The sequence below is a fragment of the Panthera leo genome, chromosome B3, assembly GCF_018350215.1.
Source record: "Panthera leo isolate Ple1 chromosome B3, P.leo_Ple1_pat1.1, whole genome shotgun sequence".
Lineage (NCBI taxonomy): Eukaryota > Metazoa > Chordata > Mammalia > Carnivora > Felidae > Panthera > Panthera leo.
This window is the reverse complement of record NC_056684.1, coordinates 110,455,543-110,473,717: the sequence shown is the minus strand read 5'-3', so window position 1 is coordinate 110,473,717 and position 18,175 is coordinate 110,455,543. Positions and strand designations below refer to the sequence as shown.

General features: G+C 47.9%; 1 protein-coding gene across 10 annotated transcripts in view; it reads right to left on the bottom strand.

Moving 5' to 3' along the window:
* The window catches only part of PLEKHG3 (pleckstrin homology and RhoGEF domain containing G3), a 42,504-nt gene extending 24,329 nt beyond the window's left edge, over positions 1 to 18,175 (bottom strand). For 5 of the 10 annotated variants that reach the window (XM_042943502.1, XM_042943505.1, XM_042943506.1 and 2 more), the window contains exon 1: positions 17,347 to 18,174. The gene's annotated coding sequence lies outside the window, so the exon portion shown is untranslated. Of the gene's footprint in view, positions 1 to 16,336 lie in introns of all 10 variants that reach the window. The other 5 variants (XM_042943499.1, XM_042943501.1, XM_042943507.1 and 2 more) reach the window with 3 other exon arrangements.

Genomic DNA, 18,175 nt, shown 5'->3' with positions numbered 1-18,175 from the left:
CATTTCCTAAATCACAGAGAATATCAAAGAGGGGCATAGCAGCAGAAAGTGTATGAGCCCAGGGACTCCAGCCAGCACTGCTCAAAACCAGCCCCAGCTCTGCCCCCAATAAGCTGGATGACAGATAAGGAGTAAGGCAGTGAGCGATCTGTGCCACAGTGTCTACCCTCTCATTTAGAGATAACAGTCCTTGCCCTTCCTAAGTAGTGAGCTTCAGAATTCACTGGACAAGTATTTTCAAGCACTCACTTTGCACAAAGACATTGTGGCAGCCTTGTGGGAGACACAGAGATGAATCACACACACAGCCTGCTCTCAAGAGCGGATACTCTATCAAGAGAAACAAGACAAGCCCATCAATAACAAAAGGAGGTAGAGAATGGGGTCATGAGCAGCATGGGAGTTCAAGACTGTCTCCAGTTTTGGGAATTCATTCCACACTTCTGAGCATGATGCTAGGCCCTAGGGATACTGAAATGAAGAAGACCTTGTCCCTGTCTTTGAGGAACCAATTCTAGAAGGAAAAATTACACAAATTATCCACAAAGCAATGCCTTGAGGGCTGGTACAGAAGTACAAATACATAAACTGTGCCCACAGGAAGAGGGAATAACTAGTGCCACCTGGGTGACCTGGGCAGCTTTAAAGGAGGTGATAGTTCAGCTGAGCCTTGAATGATGAATAAGCTTTTACTTGGCAGATGAAGGGATGTGAGGGCCCTTGACGCAAAGGCAGCAGCATGGAAGAGTTGAGTCCCAAAAGGATATGGACGTCCCAAGGACCTGGGGTGGCTGGCAGCAAGAGGCCAGGCTGGCAGGAATGGGAGAGACTGTAGGCATCGGCAATGGCGGGAAAGGACACACCCGAGCCATGCCTGGAAGAACAACTACCGGAACAGTAAGGGAAGGGCTCTGGGAGATGAGGTGTGAGAATATGCCCCAAAAAGCGACAAACCCCACGTGGGACTATGGGAGCAGGGGTCCATATAGCCAAAGAGTGTTCAGGAAGAATCCAGAGGCCCAAGAAGGTGCTGACTATTCGTAGAGAGCTTCAGGGAGGAGAAAAAGAGAAGGACCCAGGGAAGCATCTGCTAGAAAGAACAGGACCCATTCCAACCCTTGTGAAGGGGGCAGAAAGGAGGATCCCAGTAAAGGTGAAGACACAAAGCTTCGTGTAAATTGGAAGCTTCTGAAACCAAGAAAACTGAGAGATGGGGGCTTAACCAGAAGAGAATGTCCCATTGGGGTTCCAGGCCAAAGGCTCTCTCCTGGGCTGGGGACTGATCAGAATACATCTCATCACCTGAGGACTTTTTCCCTTCCCCAAATTCTCACGTTCCCGCCCTAAGCAAATTAGAATCAGGGGGCAACCTGCCAACAGGGTGGCTACCCCAAATGCAACTTCCTCTCTACTTCTGAGCATGACCATCCAGACCCAGAAAAGTGTGTAAATGTGAGCAGCAGTGCTCCCCACCACACCGCTTAGTGAACTGCTTCCATCCATCAAACCACTCTGGCCTTCCCCGTCTCTCAGGCACTACAGCAAAAATGCTCCAATACCCCTCCTTCTTTGCCCAGGACGCTGATCTTGGGCCTGGTGCCTGACCCAGAGAAGTTAAGAAAGTGGATTTTTTTCTATAAGGCAGACTGTATAGGCTCTCACAACAAATGGCGACTCTCAAAGGCAGCCAAGCCCTTTAGACAGCAAGGCCTTATACATTTCCCTTCCTGGATCCCTCTCCCAGAGTCCAGGAGGGCCCCTCTCCACCCCACAGCACCTGTCTCCACCCCCCGGCCCCTTCCCTTCTAAGAGGCCTCAACCAAGGAGGCCCAAGAAACTCATCCAACCAGTTCCCAGGTGGGAGGAAAGGAGCTGTCTCCCTTAGCTGAGAGGTTAGGAGACCAGAATGCAGACAGGAGGGGCGGCTGTCACCAAAATTCTGGGGTGAGGGGATGCACGTGGCATGGTGCAACACAGGCCGGGCAGCACAATCCCGCTCCTGGAAAAGCAAGGCCTTGACTCAACATTTAAAAACATAGTCAAGTCAGGGTGGCAATCTGCCCCCTGAACTCCCTGCTCCTGTGGCCCAGAGATCCAGAAGTGGCGGGCACAGCCCCTGCCTGGCAGTGTCCATCCGGGAGGACACAGGGTGGGGGAGAACTTCCTTTCACTTGCTGACCTGCCACCACTTGATTTTATCCAAAATAACCACCCTCCGTGGATTCTGGGAAAAAGAAACTTCAGGAAGAAGTGGGAGATTAACTCTGCTTTTCCCAGCGCTGAAGCGCTTTTGTGCTGGGTCGCTCCAACACTGCGGCCCCTTCTCTAACCAGCCAACTCTGAATGTTCAGAAATCAAAAGGCCCTCCGAAACCCCCAGGAGAACCATCTACAGTCACCTCTAAAACAGGAACACGGGACTCTCTTGCTCTTACCCAGCCACAGTTGACAAATCCACTAGAAGCCAGGGTAGGATAAAAAAAAATCAACAAAAAAAACCCCAGCTCTCCGACACCTACATGGGGTTCCTCGGTTTCTGAACCTCCAGGGGAGAAACCTACCTTTTGCCCCCAAACCTGAGGCTGGCCAGCTTTCACGGGGTAGTTTGTAAAGGCCTGGAGGCCCAGAGCTGAGAGTCAGGCCCCCTTGTACCCCCTGGCCTGGCCTCAGCCAGGTACCTACCGCCTTCCTCAAAAGGGCTCCCATCGGAGCACCGAGAGGGCCACCTGGGGCCCGGGAGCTGCGCCCTCCCAGCCCCGGCAGCCGAGCGGTTAACAGGCTTGGGGCGAGCAGCGAGCTGCCACCAACAGCCTCGGGAATTAAAGTGCCCGCCGCCTCCTGCAAAAGCTCTTCAATAAACGTCCTATTCAGAACCAGTTCTGCGTGTGGGTCATACTTTCTGCATTTCTTTCATTCCTGATGCCTGGGGGGCCCCCCGACGGAGGAAATGAGGCTTCTCACCCTAATTCAGCAGGCCCCAGCGGGGTGAGGACCCAGGCCACAGTCTGGCAGGTATGCACTGCCCGGCTGAGGACATGCAAATATCTAAGCAATTAAACACAAGGGGACACTAACTGCAGGAAGTCAAATACTGAAGACACTTGAACAAAGCCAGATCATTCACCAGCACAACAATACTCCATTTATGTGGCTCCTCCCCCACCCCAGGCCCTCAAAGCCTGAGGATATTAACCCTTGTCCTTACAACAGCCAGGAGCACAGGGAAGAGGCAGGTGGGCAGCAGGCATTATTATCCATTTTACAGATCAGGAAACTGAGTGGCTCCCGAAATGCCAGATTGGAACACCAACTGGCACATTATTGGGGTGAACCAGGCATTGTGCTGAACAAAACCTCTGTGTAGTCTCCTCACAACAACCTCAAGGTCCAGAGCCATGGGCTCCTTTACCCAAGGCCCAACAGGGAGGGAAGAGGGGAAAGCCAGGGTTTCCTGGAATCCTGCTTCCAGAGCTCTTCGCCATTCCTCGAAGTGGCCTCAGGTGGGGCCTTAAGAGATGCAGATGACACCCCTCGAGCCCACCTTGTGGGAACGCCCTCAGGCACTTTGCTCAGAACAAGTTCCTACACTGAGGGGCAACCGCAGAAAGAGGGCAAAATGGAGTCACCTGGGAATTCATAACTCCCTCCTAGAAGCTTCCAGGAACGGTTTCTGTGCCCGTTGAGGGATGGCCCAAGGACCGAGCGCACTGGCTGCCCTTCTCCACCCCGTCACAGTGAGGGGTACTCATCCGCACAGCAGCTCAGTGAGTGGCAAGTACCCTAAAGAGTCTTCTGTGAATGCTCTGTCCTCTTAACTCAGTTACAGCCTCCTGCAGTTACGGACCAGATCTTGGGGTGGGGGTGGGGGGTACCCTTTTCCCCCCAGGTCTTCTGGCACTCAAATGCCTACTACTGATTTTGGCAGGTGTGCAAGCATATGCCAGAAAAAGGCCACAATGAAGCACACGGGTGGCTGGTATTTTCTGAGCTCTTACGGGAGAAAAAGACCTTCCCTAGAGGAGGCCCAGAAAAAGGTTGGGGAATGGAAAACCAAGCTGTTCACCTCGTCTCTGCTGCCTGGTCAGACCCAACCCAGCTGAAAGCTGCAGCGTCCAGGCTGAGAGGAATTCCTGTCTGAAAACAGGATTACTCAAACTCACTCACATTTAGTGGCAATATAAACCGCGTGCCAGGTCCTGAGAACATGGCAATACGTAAGGCAAAGCCTTGCTATCAAGGAGCTTACGCTCCCAGTGGGAAGGACACAAATGGTAGGCAAATGACTAATATATTTCTGGGTAGTGATAAATGTCATGAAGAAGATAAAGCAGGGAAAAGAGTGTGAGTGGGGGATGGGGGCGTTGTTTGGTCAAGAGGCCTGGGAAGGCTCGGAGGAGGGGACTCTGGGGCGGAGTCCTGTGTAAGAAGAAATCACACCGCAAAGTTCTGGGGGAAGAGCCTCCCAACAATCCTTTCCTCCACTCCACCTCAGCCACCGACCCACACATTTCATATGTCCCAGAGCTCATCATCACCAGTAAGTGCAGACTTCCCAAATATACTTTTAAGCATCCGACTCTTTGCAACCACTGACGAGGAGCAGAGTATGAACATTACTAACCCTACAACAAACAGCCATCACAAGGGAATAAAAAGATGGAACAAATTGGTACTCCAAGAGCTAAAAGAAAAGAAAACTCTGAGCAAGACTTTGAAAAAGTACTAAACAGAAATGAAATATACGATATTGAAATTTAAAACCCAATACATTCGGGCTGGCTCAGTCAGTAGAGCATGCGACTCTTGATTTCAGGGTTGTAAGTTCAAACCCCACATTGGCTGTAGAGATTACTTAAAATTGAAAGAAAAATCCTGGGGTGCCTGGGTGGCTAGGTGGGTTTAGCATAGGACTCTTGGTTTCAACTCAGGTCATGATCTCACAGTTCATGGGACTGAGCCTCTTGCTGACAAGGCAGAGCCTGCTTGGGATTTTCTCCCTCCCTCTTTCTCTCAGACCCTCCCCACTGTCTCTGTCTCTCTCTCCCTCTTTCTCAAGATAAATAAATATTTAAAAAATAAAAATAAAAAATTTTAAAACACTTTAAAAAATCTTTAAAAAAATAAATAAAACCCAATAGGTAGGTTAAACAGAAAATTAAACACAGCTAGAGAATTAGTGACATGCAAAGAAAAAAAAAAAAAAAAAAAAAAAACAACAAACCTGAGTAAGTCATCCTGATTTCAGTGCAAAAAGAGAAGATAGAAAATATGAACAGAGAGATCCAGAAAGTTCCAGAACAAAAAGGAAAATGGGAGAGAGGCAATTTTCAACGATGGAACATACATGAATTTTCCAGAACAGAAGGTAGACATTTGTCCTCTGATTGAAAGCACACACAAGTTAAATTTAAAAGAAGGCTACAGGGGCGCCTGGGTGGCTCAGTCAGTTGAGCGTCAGACTTCTGCTCAGGTCATGATCTCACAGTTCGTGAGTTCGAGCCCCACGTCGGGCTCTGTGCTGACAGCTCAGAGCCTGGAGCCTGCTTCTACTTCTGCGTCTCCCTCTCTCTCTGCCCCTAACCCACTCACATGCTGTCTCTGTCTCTCTCAAAAATAAATATTAAAAAAAATTTTTTTTTAATAATAATAAAATAAAAGGCGGCTACATTTAGCTATATCGTGCATAGTATAAATGGAGAACACTGAAGACGGAAAATAAATATCTTCAAGGATTATAAGGAAATACCACAAACAACTATATGCCAATAAATTAGATAACTTAGACAAACGAATTCCTAAGTGACACAAATCAATGACTGACTCAGGAAGAAATAGAAAATCTGACAAGAACTGTTCACAAGTAAAGAGACTGACTAGTAATTTTAAAATTCTCAATAAAGAAAAGCCCAGGACTAGAGGGCCCCACTGATGAATTCTACCAAACCTTAAAGAAGAATTAATACCAATTCTTTACAAACTCTTTCAGAAATAAAAGAGGAAGGAACACTTCCCAACTCATTCTAGAGGTCATATTACTCCAATATTAAGACCAGACATCACAAGAAAACTATAGTTTAAAATCCCTAATAAATAAAGATGCAAGAATCCTCAACAAAATACTAACAAATTGAATCCAGTAACACATAAAAGAGTATACACTATGACCATATGATTTATCCCAGAAATACAAGATTGGGTTAACATCCAAAAGTCAAGATATTAATAAAGTTATTAATTAATAAAGAAAATTAATTAATAAAGAACATTCCCATCCTTACAAAGAGCATCTACAAAAAACCTATAGGTACTTGGTACTTAATGGAGAAAGACTGACTGCTCTTCCCCTAGGATCAGAACAAGACGAGGATGTCCCCTCATGCCATTTCTATTCAACACTGTACTAGAGTTGTAATCAGGGCAATTAAGCAGGAAAAAGAAATAAAAGACATTCAGACTAAAAAAAGGAAGAAGTAAAGCTATCTCTGTTCACAGATGACACAATCTTGTACATAGAAAACCCTAAGAAATCCACTGTAAAACCATTACTACTAATGAAAGAGTTCAGCAACACAGCAGAATATAAGATCAACACATAAAAATCAATTCTAGTCCTATACATTGGCAGTGAACAATCCAAAAATGAAATGAAGAAATGAAACAATACCATTTATAATAGCAAAAAGCATAAAGTGGTTTGGAATATATGTAACAAGGAAAATGCAAGACTTGTGTACTGGAAACCACAAAACACTGTTGAAAGAATTAAAGAAGATCTGAATAAACGGAAAGACAACTCATGTTCTAATGCATCAGAACATTTAACATTGCTAAGCTGGCAATACTCCCCAAATCTATGTACAGGCTCAACACAATCTCTGTGAAAATCTCAGCTGGATTTTTGCAGAAATTGACAAACTGATCCTAAAATTCCTCTGGAAAAGCAAGAGACCCAGAATAACCAAAACAATCTTGGAAAAGACCAAAATTGGAAGACTCACAGTTCCTGATTTCAAAACTAACTACAAAGCTACACTTACTAAGACTGGCTATACTGGCATAAAGGCAGACATAGATTAATAGAATTGAGAGTACAGAAATAAAACCTCACATTTAGAGCCAAATGATTTTCATCAAGGGTACTAAGACAATTCGACAGGAAGAGACTTTCAACAAGTAATACTAGGACAACTGGGTATTCACATGTGAAAGAATGAATCCGGACATCTGGTTTACACCATACACAAAAACTAAGGCAAGATGTATCACAGATCTAAATGTAAGACCCGAAACAATAAAATTTTAGAAGAAAACATAGGAGGAAATCTTGCTGAACTTGGGTGAGCAATGGTTTCTTAAGTATCAAAAGCACAGGCACCAAAACAAACAAATAAAACTGATATACTGGACTTTACCAAAATTAAAAACTATAGTGTTCCAAAGGGCACTCTCAAGAAAGTGAAAAAAAAAGAAAAGAGAAAAAACAAATTCCAAAATGGGAAAAAATACAAAACAGTTGTAAATCATATACTGGACAACGGACTCATACCTAGAATATGTAAGGAACCCTTACAACAACAACAATAAAACTCAATTTATAAATGGGCAAAGATTTGAATAGACATTTCTCTAAAGAAGATATACATAAGGCCAATAACCACATGAAAATATGCTCCACATCATAAAGCATTAAGGAAATGCAATCAAAACCATAGCTAATACCACTTCATAACCACTAGGATGGCTAAAATAAAAACAATGTTCAACAAGTATTAGCGATCATGTGGAGAAATTAGAACCTTTGCACCCTCCTGGTAAGAATGGAAAAGAGTCCAGCTCATTTGGAAAACAATCAAGCTGTTTCTCAAAAAGCTAAAGAGTTACCATATGGCCCAGCAATTCTACTCCTAGGTATATACTAAAGAGAACTGAAAATATATGTCCATACAAAAGGTGAACATAACCATTCACAGGGTGTTATTCATAACAGCCAAAATACAGAAACAGCTCAAACGTCCATCAACCGATGAAATGATAAACAAAATGCAGTATATCCATACAATGGAATATTATTTGGCAATAAAACAAATGAAGATCCGATAACATTCCACAACATGGATGACTCTTGAAAACATCAAGCTAGTCATAATAAAATACATTTTTATGAACTCATTTATGTGAAATATCCAGAATAGGCAAATGCATAGAGAGAGAAAGGAGATTTGTGGTTGCCTGGGGATGAGGGATGGGAAAAAATGGAAATGACTGCTAATAGGTATAGGGTTTCTTTTTGAGGGGGCATAAACTGTTTTAGGATTGGACAGTGGTAATGGTTGTACAACTCTGTGAATATACTAAAAGCCACTAACCACCTTACATAGATGAATTTTAAGATATGTGAAATGTCTCAATAAAGTTATAAATCAGTCAATAGAATCTTAAAAGTAACAAGTCAGTGGGAAAAGTATAGACTCTTCAATAACTCATACTGGAAAATTTGGCTACTCCTCTGGAAAAAGAAAATCAGTTTGATCTTACAAGGTTGAATTGTTCTCTACCTTGCCTGGACATAAGTCACCTAGGGCATTTCATAACCATGCCTGGGCCCCACCCCAAGATATTTTTATTTTTGTTTTTTTTAATGTTTTTATTTATTTTTGAGACAGACAGAGCAAGCGGGGGGAGGGGCAGACAGAGAGGGAGACCCAGAATCTGAAGCAGGCTCCAGGCTCCAAGCTCTCAGCACAGAACCCGAGGCAGGGCTCAAACTCACAGGCTGTGAGATTATGACCTGAGCCGAAGTCAAAAGCTCAACTGACTGAGCCACCCAGGTGCCCCAAGATATTATTTTATTGGTCTTATCTGAGGTGATACTCAGACATCATCAGTACTTTCTTTTTAAAGCTCCTCATAAGGCTTTAGTGTGGAGCCAGAGTTGAGATCCAATTTCATATAAAATTTAAAATGAATTTAAAATGTAAGCACGGGAAGCAAAACTTAAATTTAAAATAATATATTTATAAAATCAGAGCAGGAGAGGATTTTTTGAACAAGAGACAGAAAGTATAAACAAAAGATTGGTAAATCTGACATTAAAATTAAAACTTCCTTATGAAAACTGACATTATTAATAAAGTTAAGACAACCCGCAGCTCTATGTAACGAATATAATATACCAAAGATTAGTTATTTAACATATATATCTTTTAACTCCTAAAAGACAATGGCAATTAAAACTCTGGAAAAGTCTACAAGAGCCGATAGCACGTGGGAGAGGCGTGGGGGGTACGCACGGGAAACTTTTCACTGTGTTCTCTTTTGCAGTTTGAATCATGCGGATATATTATCCAGTTAAATACAAAGATTTTTTAACGTAAAGGGCAAAGACTCATATAATAACATGATTGGCCAATAAACAGGAAAAGTGTCCATCCCTACCTGTAATCAAAGTGTAAATTTTATTTCTTTTGAGAGAGCGAGTGTGTGCAAGAAGGATAGAGAGAAAGGGGGAGAGAGAATCCCAAGCAGGTTCCTCGCTGTCAGGATAGAGCCCAAATAGGGGTTTGATCCCATCAATCGTGAGATCATGACCTGAGCCAACATCAAGAGCCAGACGCCTAACCAACTGAGCCGCCCGGGCACCCCAAAGTGTTAATTTTAAAAACCCTTTTATTGGGGCACTTGGGTGGCTCAGTTGGTTGGACATCTGAATCGATATCAGTTCAGGTCACGATCTCCTGGTTCCTGGGATCCAGGCCCACGTTGGGCTCTACACTGACAGCAAGGAACCTGCTTGGGACTCTCTTTCTCCCCCTCTCTCTGCCCCTCCCCCATATGCAATCATGTGTGCCCACGTATGCACTCTCTCTCTCTCTCTCTCTAAATAAACATGAAAAAAAAAAGAAAAAGAAAAAAAAGAAAACACTTTTTAAAAAATAATTTTAAAATACCATCTCATACCTACAAGATTGAAAGACAAAAAAAAAAAAAGTTGGCGAAATAGGAGTTCTCCTATTTCTGGTAAGAATATAAGTTGTTTACAAATCATTTGGGGACAGTTTCACAGTATCTTGAAAAGCACAACTTATGACCCAGTAATCGCACTGCTGACGTACTTGGGAGAGAAGACTGACATGCATGTTCAACACGGTATTATTTGCAGTGGTGAAAAAAATGTCCATCAGTAAGTGCAAGGTGATACAGTTCTACAACAGATACCACACAAGCGATGAATGAATAAATGAGATTTAAATATACCAATACGGGAGTGCCTGGGTGGCTCAGTCGGTTAAAGTCCAACTCTTGGTTTCCACTCAGGTCACGATTTCACGGTTTGTGAGACTGAGCCCCGCGTGGGGCTCTGCAATAACAGCATTGATCCTACTTGGGATTTCTCTCTCCCTCTCTCTCTGCCCATCCCTGCTTGCTCTCTCAACAAGATAAACATTAATAAAAAAAAAAAACACACATGGATAAATCTAGGTAACAATGTTGGATAAAAAATTCAAGTTCAAGGAGAACACATTGAACGTGATGCTATATAGGTCAAAATTAAAACAACACAATACCATATGCTACTTATAGACAACAGTGTAAAGTATAAAAACATGCAAAGGAATAATAAACATCATAGTCGGGAGAATTTTACTTCTGGGGAAGGAGGGAAGAACACTTCCCCAAGAGATTGCATCTGTAACATTCTATCTCCGCAATAAATGAGAGAGGTAAGGACGATACAATTACCACTTGCCGGGTCTGCACAGTGGGAACACAGCGGGGCTGGGTCAGGGTTCCTAGGCAGGGGCGGGCCCGTCACCTGAAGACTGACTAGAACAACCGGCACCAAGGCCACACACGGAAGCACCTTTCAGCAGCATCCAGAACCAAAACAAAGGAACAAAGCTTCCCTCGGAAAGAGGCCTGGGATGTTTGAAACTGCAGCTCCTTCCTCCCTGTCATTTTCTGGCTTCTGAAAGTGCTGTGTGGCACCCAGGCGGATGCTTAAATTGTAACTGTACTGAAAGCATTCTTGTTTCTAAGACGAGTGCCCTTTGGGATACCTGGCAGGCCATCTGGGCGCAGCTGAATTAGGGCTGGACCTGCTTTACTTGACTAGGCGGATGGACCCCCTGAGGAGAGGGCTGTCCAAAAAGCCAAAAAACTCAAGAGAGTTTGAAAAAAGTCTTGGATAAAGCGGTGCACCTGTGCCCCAGGGTCACTCAAAAATTCAAATCTCATCGCTGCCAAGTCTTGGCTGAGTGCTCCTGGACACATTTCCAACCTTGGGTGGACTGCGTTTCCTTATCTGTGGCAGTGGGTAACACCACTTATTCTGCCTTGTCCAGAGGAGTAGTGATATTCTTACTCAAGTATCAACACTTTTAAAAGTTGTAGTCAATCTGGTTGGGAATCTTTTAAAAATGGTACACGCTTCCTTGCATGCCTTCCGAAACAGTCAAGGGAACATCACTTAACCTTTTCTGGACGACTCAAGGTCACAATTACCAGCAGAGCATCACTTATCAAAATGATGACCACCTGCCTAAGGGTCATTCCTCCTAAGGAGATCCCAGCTCTTACGCAGGTACTTGCCCTTCCTGCCGTTCCGACCTCTGTCCACTCTTACTGTCAACTCCCAGTTGCTCCGTGGTCATTTTTCCTCTCTATGCTGGTCTCTTTACAGCCTTTCCTTTGCTGCTTCCTTTCAGCTGTCGGCTTGGAAACGGGATGACACAACATATACATAAAAGTTAAACAGAGTCTGAGGGGGCTGGTGTGAAGAAAAACGTAGGAATGGAGTCCTGGCTGATTAGAGGTCTTGACTATATGCAGATAAGCAGGACCACAGGTAGGACAAGTCCTGAGGAGCACACTAGAGGGGACCCACTGCCTTCTGTGGGATATTATGGGACATATCATGGGATGAACTATACTCAAAACCACAAGCACCCCTTCTGTCCACTTTGCATGGGGGCAAATCCTGCCACGGGCCTGGCAGGACTGGTCCCAGGGACTCCAGTCAGCACCCTTCCACTTTTCCAGGCTGCGGGAATACAGAGCTGCCTGCCCCTCCGTCACAGCAGCTAACCACAGGTTAACCTCCCCAAATATCCTAGGCATTTTTAGACAGGAATAGAACATTTGTGAAGAATGTGAAAATTTCTTTAATTCCTAAGGTTTCATTACACAGCAGCAAATATTTACTTATGTTCACTTATACAGCAAGTGTTTATTGGAATCCTACGACGCAGGAAGCAATGTGCAGGAATTGGGATGTAGCAATGTGCAGGACAGAGAGAGGCTACATGAATACTGGTTCCCTTTTCTTGTCAACACTTGCCAAATGTTGCTCAAGAACCTCCAATTTACGCACGCACGCACGCACGCGCGCACACACACACACACACACACACACACACAGTCTTGCAGCCTGGGGAGTAAAGGATATGAATTTTTGAGAGCTTCCAATACCTGTAGTTCCAGCTCTCCTCTTGAGATGCTGTTACACAGTAAGAACTAGACTTTACTCCTCTGGCATCCCTCCCTCTATTCTTAGCCGGACCCCAGCAATAATCAGCAACTTCAAGGACTCTCAAACTGTGTTTCCCAAAAGGTTGCATGGACGGCCACCATTGCGCCCACTGGAACCTTCGTCAGGACCTGTGTCCAGCCCCACAATCTGCTCAGCAGGAAGCAGAGTGAGAGTCCTTAAAAACCCATTTCCCGAGCTTAAACCAGGGCTCCCTCCCAAAGGCCAGCAAGAGAACCATAAAAAGTCCGGCTCTCCCTTTGCCTGTGTTCCCAGATGGCAACAGCCTACCCAGGTGGGCCCTGACCCCCGCCGCTGCCTTCTTCTCCCAAATCCCATGGAACAAAACCAGGAGCAAATGAGACCACCAAGCCCAGATTATGCTCAGGACGGGACCTCGGCACAAGCTCATCACACCCTGTTGATTACACTTTATAGGGTTCTGTTATACAGGAACAAAGATGAATCAAGCACTCTCTCCTCAGAGAGCTTCTAATCAAAATGAGGAGCAGAGAGCAGAGAGACCCAGTTCACAAGACAGGCCTTCATCCCAGGCAGCTAACCCCCAGAGCGGCTGCTAGCATCTCCAGATGCACCTCCTTCTGATCATGGGGTACAGGGCCCTGCCCGGTTTTCCTTCTCCTGACTTACGGCCACCCCAAATCACAAAAATGCCTGTTTGCAACTTTCTCTGAGGCCAGATTATAACCAGCCTTATGCAGTCTCTAGGCACCAATTGGCAGGCCCAGAAAACCCCGTCACCACAGGGCCTGCCTGCTGTCCTGCGTGTGCCACAGGGCCCTCAGGGGGTGTGGTCTGGCTGATGACCACTTCCCTGGGCCTCACCCCCCACAGCCCATCCCTGCTTCCTGAGCCAGGGCAGGGCCCCCAGGAAACCGCTCACCACAGCTTTGACAGCAGTCTTAGATCAGGCCCCTCCCTTTGAGGTCCGTGGTTCCAGCTAAAAGAGACTCCTCAGACTAGCCGGGCGGATGCAGCACAGAGCTGAACAGTTAGAGTCCAGGCAGAACCCAAGATAAGCCCCCTTCACAATCCTCTTGCCACCTACGCAATCTGCCCAGGCCTCCCCTCCCCTCCCCCTCCCTCATCTTCCCCACCCCTTTCACTCCCTCTTGGAACATAAGTTATCTACAGGACCCTGGGAGAGGGGCGGATAGCCTTCCCAGCTGTGAGGCAGGGTGGAGAGGCCAAGGACCACGGTGTGATTCATCAGGGCTGTTTAAAAGCAGGGGGATTTCCAGAGCAAGGGAGGGCCGGGGCTACCCCCAGCTCACCCGTTGCCTGGGAAAGAGGCACACACCTGGGAGTCCAGCCCATCGGGAACCTAGGATAGGGTAGAAAAGTCTCACTAACGAGAAAGCCTGCGCTAACCAAGGTTTCTGTTTTTACCTCCCTCCAATTCCCCACCCCTGCCTAACACTTGAAATGCAAAGCCTTTCATCCAGAGTCCTTGGCGATGGCATTTAATATCTTGGACTACCCCTGCACAATTTGTTTGGAGAAATAATAAGATTATCATGTATTGAACACCTCTGTAGGCTGTGCGAAGCACTGAACATTGGTTCTCATTGTTCATGGTCACACAATACCGTACGTGGTAGGAATGATGACTAATGCCATTTTACAGGTGAGAAACATAGACTTAGAGGTTAGCACCGCAGGGCTAGCAAGCTGGAAAGCTGGGATCCAAATCCAGGTGCACCCAATTCCAAACCCTGCCCCTCAGTTCCACAGTGGGTTGCTTAACTGGGTTTCAAGCAAAGAGACAAAGGGAAATACTTCCCTCAGGCATTATCTCAAATATCCTTGTTCAGGAGGCTTCCCAGGCCACCCCATCTAAAAATGCCATCTCACCCCTTCCACGGCAATGTGCATCCACCTTCCCTATCACATGTTTCTGCTTATCGCTGACATGCTTTCTATTCACTTTCTACCTTGCTTTACTGTTGGCTTCCCCCACTAGAAGTCAGTGCCACGAGGTCAAGGATTTTTGTTATCCTTTGTTCACTGGTGTGTCCCCTGCATCTATATTCATATACAGTAGGTGCCAAATAAATGTTGAATAAATGAATACTTTAAAATACACCTTAAGAAGCCTAACTGGAAGAAGAAAAAGAGGATGATCCATCCATTCAGGGGAAGAAGTGAGATGAGAAAAAGAGAGCAAGTTAGGAGCCCTAAGAGGAGTCCAATTAAGAGGAAATGAAGGTCTGCCAGGTCCCCTGTGGACTCCAGTAAAGCCTTTCCTGCTGGCAGTAGTGATTTCCAGCTGCCAAGGCCCCAGCCCGAGGGCTTCTGCTGGGGAGGGCAGGCAGGCAGCCCTGGAACAAAGGCCTATGGACACGCAGCTGGCCAGAGAGGCGAGAGGCGGCACAGAGCAGAGGCCTGGGCCAGAAGGGCAGCCTGGGGTGGGGGGAGGGAGGCAAATGAGGAGCTGAAGAGGCCCCTCAGTGCAGCTGCAAAGGCAACACCCTCCCAAAGCCAAGAGTCCCCTCAACCCCCAACACAACAGAGAATAGCTAGATGGCGCCACAATTAACCCTCCAAAGTCAGCACTGGGGCCTGGGCTTGTGGCAACCCCTCCAGGCTTGGAGCCAGAGCCTTCACAAAGTTCTGGGTGGGAGGGGGGCGGGGGGAGGTGAAGGGGCCAGCCACAAGTCTGGAACACAGTCCCTGTTCCCCTACAGCCCTGGTCATCACTCAGGCCATGGCCTTTGGCCTCCTCCTGTGTAAACACAGTGACCCTGGGTTAGCTGTGGATTTGGTAAGCCAAATGTTTACCCTGGAGCTGATATCACAGGCCACGGATGTAAACTTCCACCATAGGATCCTGGTATCTGCCATCTCCTATGGCACATATGGGACATATCCAGTAACTGTAAAGCTCTTGAGAGTTCCTCCCAGTCACAGGGAGCTCTTTATTTTGTATAGGAGCTCATGGAGCACTTTCCACGTCTCTGGCTTCATCTGATCCTTACCACAGCCTCTATAGGAAACGCAGGCAAGTACCCCACTTTACTCCAGTGGAAACGGGAGTCTGAAAGATGTGTGACATGCCCAGGTCATGTTGGAGAAAGCATGGATTAGCCAGAGAAGGAAATCTGAGTTCTAGCCCCTATTTGGCCAACAGGGATAAGGCTCAAACCACCTCACATCTCTGGGCTCTACTGCCTTCATGTGTAGATAGAGCAGGCTAGTCAGAGGTGCCTTCCAGCTCAAGCGACTTTACCAATCTTTAATGCTATGCAGTAGAGCCAGGATTAAAACTCAAGCAAAATCCTGTGCTGGACTCCAAGGCCATCGCTTGTCCGCCTTGGCTAAGATCAAGTGGACTCCAAGGCTAGTGCTCTTTCCACTCTCCTTAATAGCCCACGTCTACTAAAAGGCAGTGGAAAAGCCCCGCAAAACAGCTTTTAAAGCACTCCCTCTGCTTCTAGGACTTGGTTTACCCAGAGCAGGATATCCAGGGAGCCAAGGGGTTGCCCTGCCCTCAGGGAAGGGAAAGGGTTCAGCAGCAGGAGTATTAACAGCAGGCTTAGAAGGACGAGATGAGGCACCCCAGGATCACGGGAAGGGATGAATAACAGAAGGGGTACATCTTCCTTTGATTCTTACTCTCTAGGTTTTCTGCTGGGGATGGTTGGAATGAAGTCATTCCCAGCTGAAGTCAATCAGGATTCCACTCTCAGTCCAGCAAGGAAGGTGCTAGAAAGGCACTTTCCAAAAAGAAAAGCAAGCGATGTGCTCAAAGGGGAAGTCCTCCTGGGCTGTCATTACTCTCCCTACTTACTATTTCTTAAGCAAGGTCGATGTGATTGGGCTGCATGAAGAGGCAGGGCTGGGGAGACTCTGGGAACCCCCAGTCTAGGGTTCAATGTAGTATGATGCAGTCTGAGTCGCCTCACGAGGGGCTCCGGAGCAGAAGACAGCCTCCTTCATCAGCCAACAGTTTAGCAAATGGCCTCAAGAATGAAACCCTTGCCGTGGCCACTGAGACCGCCTCCCCACCCCCACCCCGGGGCCACACCTCTCCAGCCTCCTACCAGCACATTTCCCACTCCGTTCTTCCTTTTGTTTTCAAAAGCAGCGCCAAGGAGTAAAAGTAGCTACCGAAAAATGTCCTGAAATTTCAAGTTTGCACGTCTTATCCTAGCTTTCCAAACCAAAGAGCTGAGAAGAGAGAAAATTAACCAAACAGATTTCAGGAGTGGGTGAGGTCGAGGTAGACAGTGGCAGCCAGTGGCTTCTATGCCTTCGGCTCCCGACACCTCATTTCTGGCACCCCCTCTAATCCCTTCAGTACAGGAGGAGAGATTCCCAAGAGCGAGCACCGTGTGGCACCAACCCGGAACAGGCTGCTGGCGCCCCTTGGGCTCCCTGGACCAGAGGTTGGGGTCATTCCGCAAAAGGGTCCACCCGGCCCGGGGCCCACAGTCCGAGGCAAGGGCCAGCCCTAGGGCGACCGAGCGCGCAGGGGGAGCCGGTGGGCGCAACCTCGCGGGCTTCCCCACTTTCAAACGGGGCCTCCCGGAGCCACCTGGCGCGCTCGCTCCTTTTGTTTCCGGGGTGGGGGCTACAGGACAGAAAATGTCTCCGTGCACGAGCCTCCCGCGCTCCGGTCCTCTGCCGGGAGGTCGCCTTGGAAGGCGCCAACGCGGCCCCGGGCCCTCCTCAGCCGCCCCGAGTCCTCACCCCGCGGGGGGCTGGAGCGAGGGCCCGGGAGTGGGGAGGAGGGGGTCTCGGAGGGGCTCTAGGCGCTGCCACTGGCGGAGGGAGAGGGGAGAATCGAGGGCCACTCACCGCACGGTCGCCGCCCCGCTGGGTCCGGCACGCTCGGCGCGAGAGGCTGCCCAGGTGCGGCCGCGACGCGGGCGCGAGTTTGAAAGTCGCTCTCGGCAGTGGCTGAGGCTGCCCGCCGCTCCCGCCCACTGCCCAGCCCCTCGGCTGCCCGGGACGCGGCCCGCTGCAGGCGCGGCCCCCGGGGACCCCAGCCCGCGCGCGCCTTCCCAGCGCCCGGCAGGAAGTCGGGGCCGGGCGAGCGCAGCCGGAGCTGCGGCGGGAGGGAGGAGAGAGGGAGGAGCGGGCCAGGAATTTTTCCAGTGGGTGGAGACTCGGGCCCGCCGCTGGAATCCAGCAATTGGCGGCTCCGCGGGGACCCGGGGAAACTTCGCGACGCGGCGAGCTGGAGCCCGGGGTAAAGGGGATCGTGCGCCGCTAATGATTAACCCCGCAGGTGGGGCGAGCGCGCCGTCCGGACGGTGACCGTCCCGCCCCACGCGAGCGGCTCCCCGGCCGCCTAGATGTTCGTAGATTCAATGACGCACGTGGTGGGGGTCACCCCGGTGTCATAGCCAAACATCCCTCGTTGTGCGGACAGGAAAGGGGGCTTTCTAGTAGGACATTAGTTGTGATCGGCATCGGGGGTCTCGATCCTGCTGGAGCAGGTCACCTCGGCCGTTTGGAGTCCGAAAGGCACGTCAAGAATGCCTCACCGCAGCTCGGTCCCTGTGACCCTTTACAAATGTAAATCCAAGCCTCTGAGAAGCTGACGAGATGAAGAAACTGGTAACTTGGCGGGAGTCCACCAAAACTCGGTGGGTAAAACAAGATGCGGAAACCTGTGTAATAG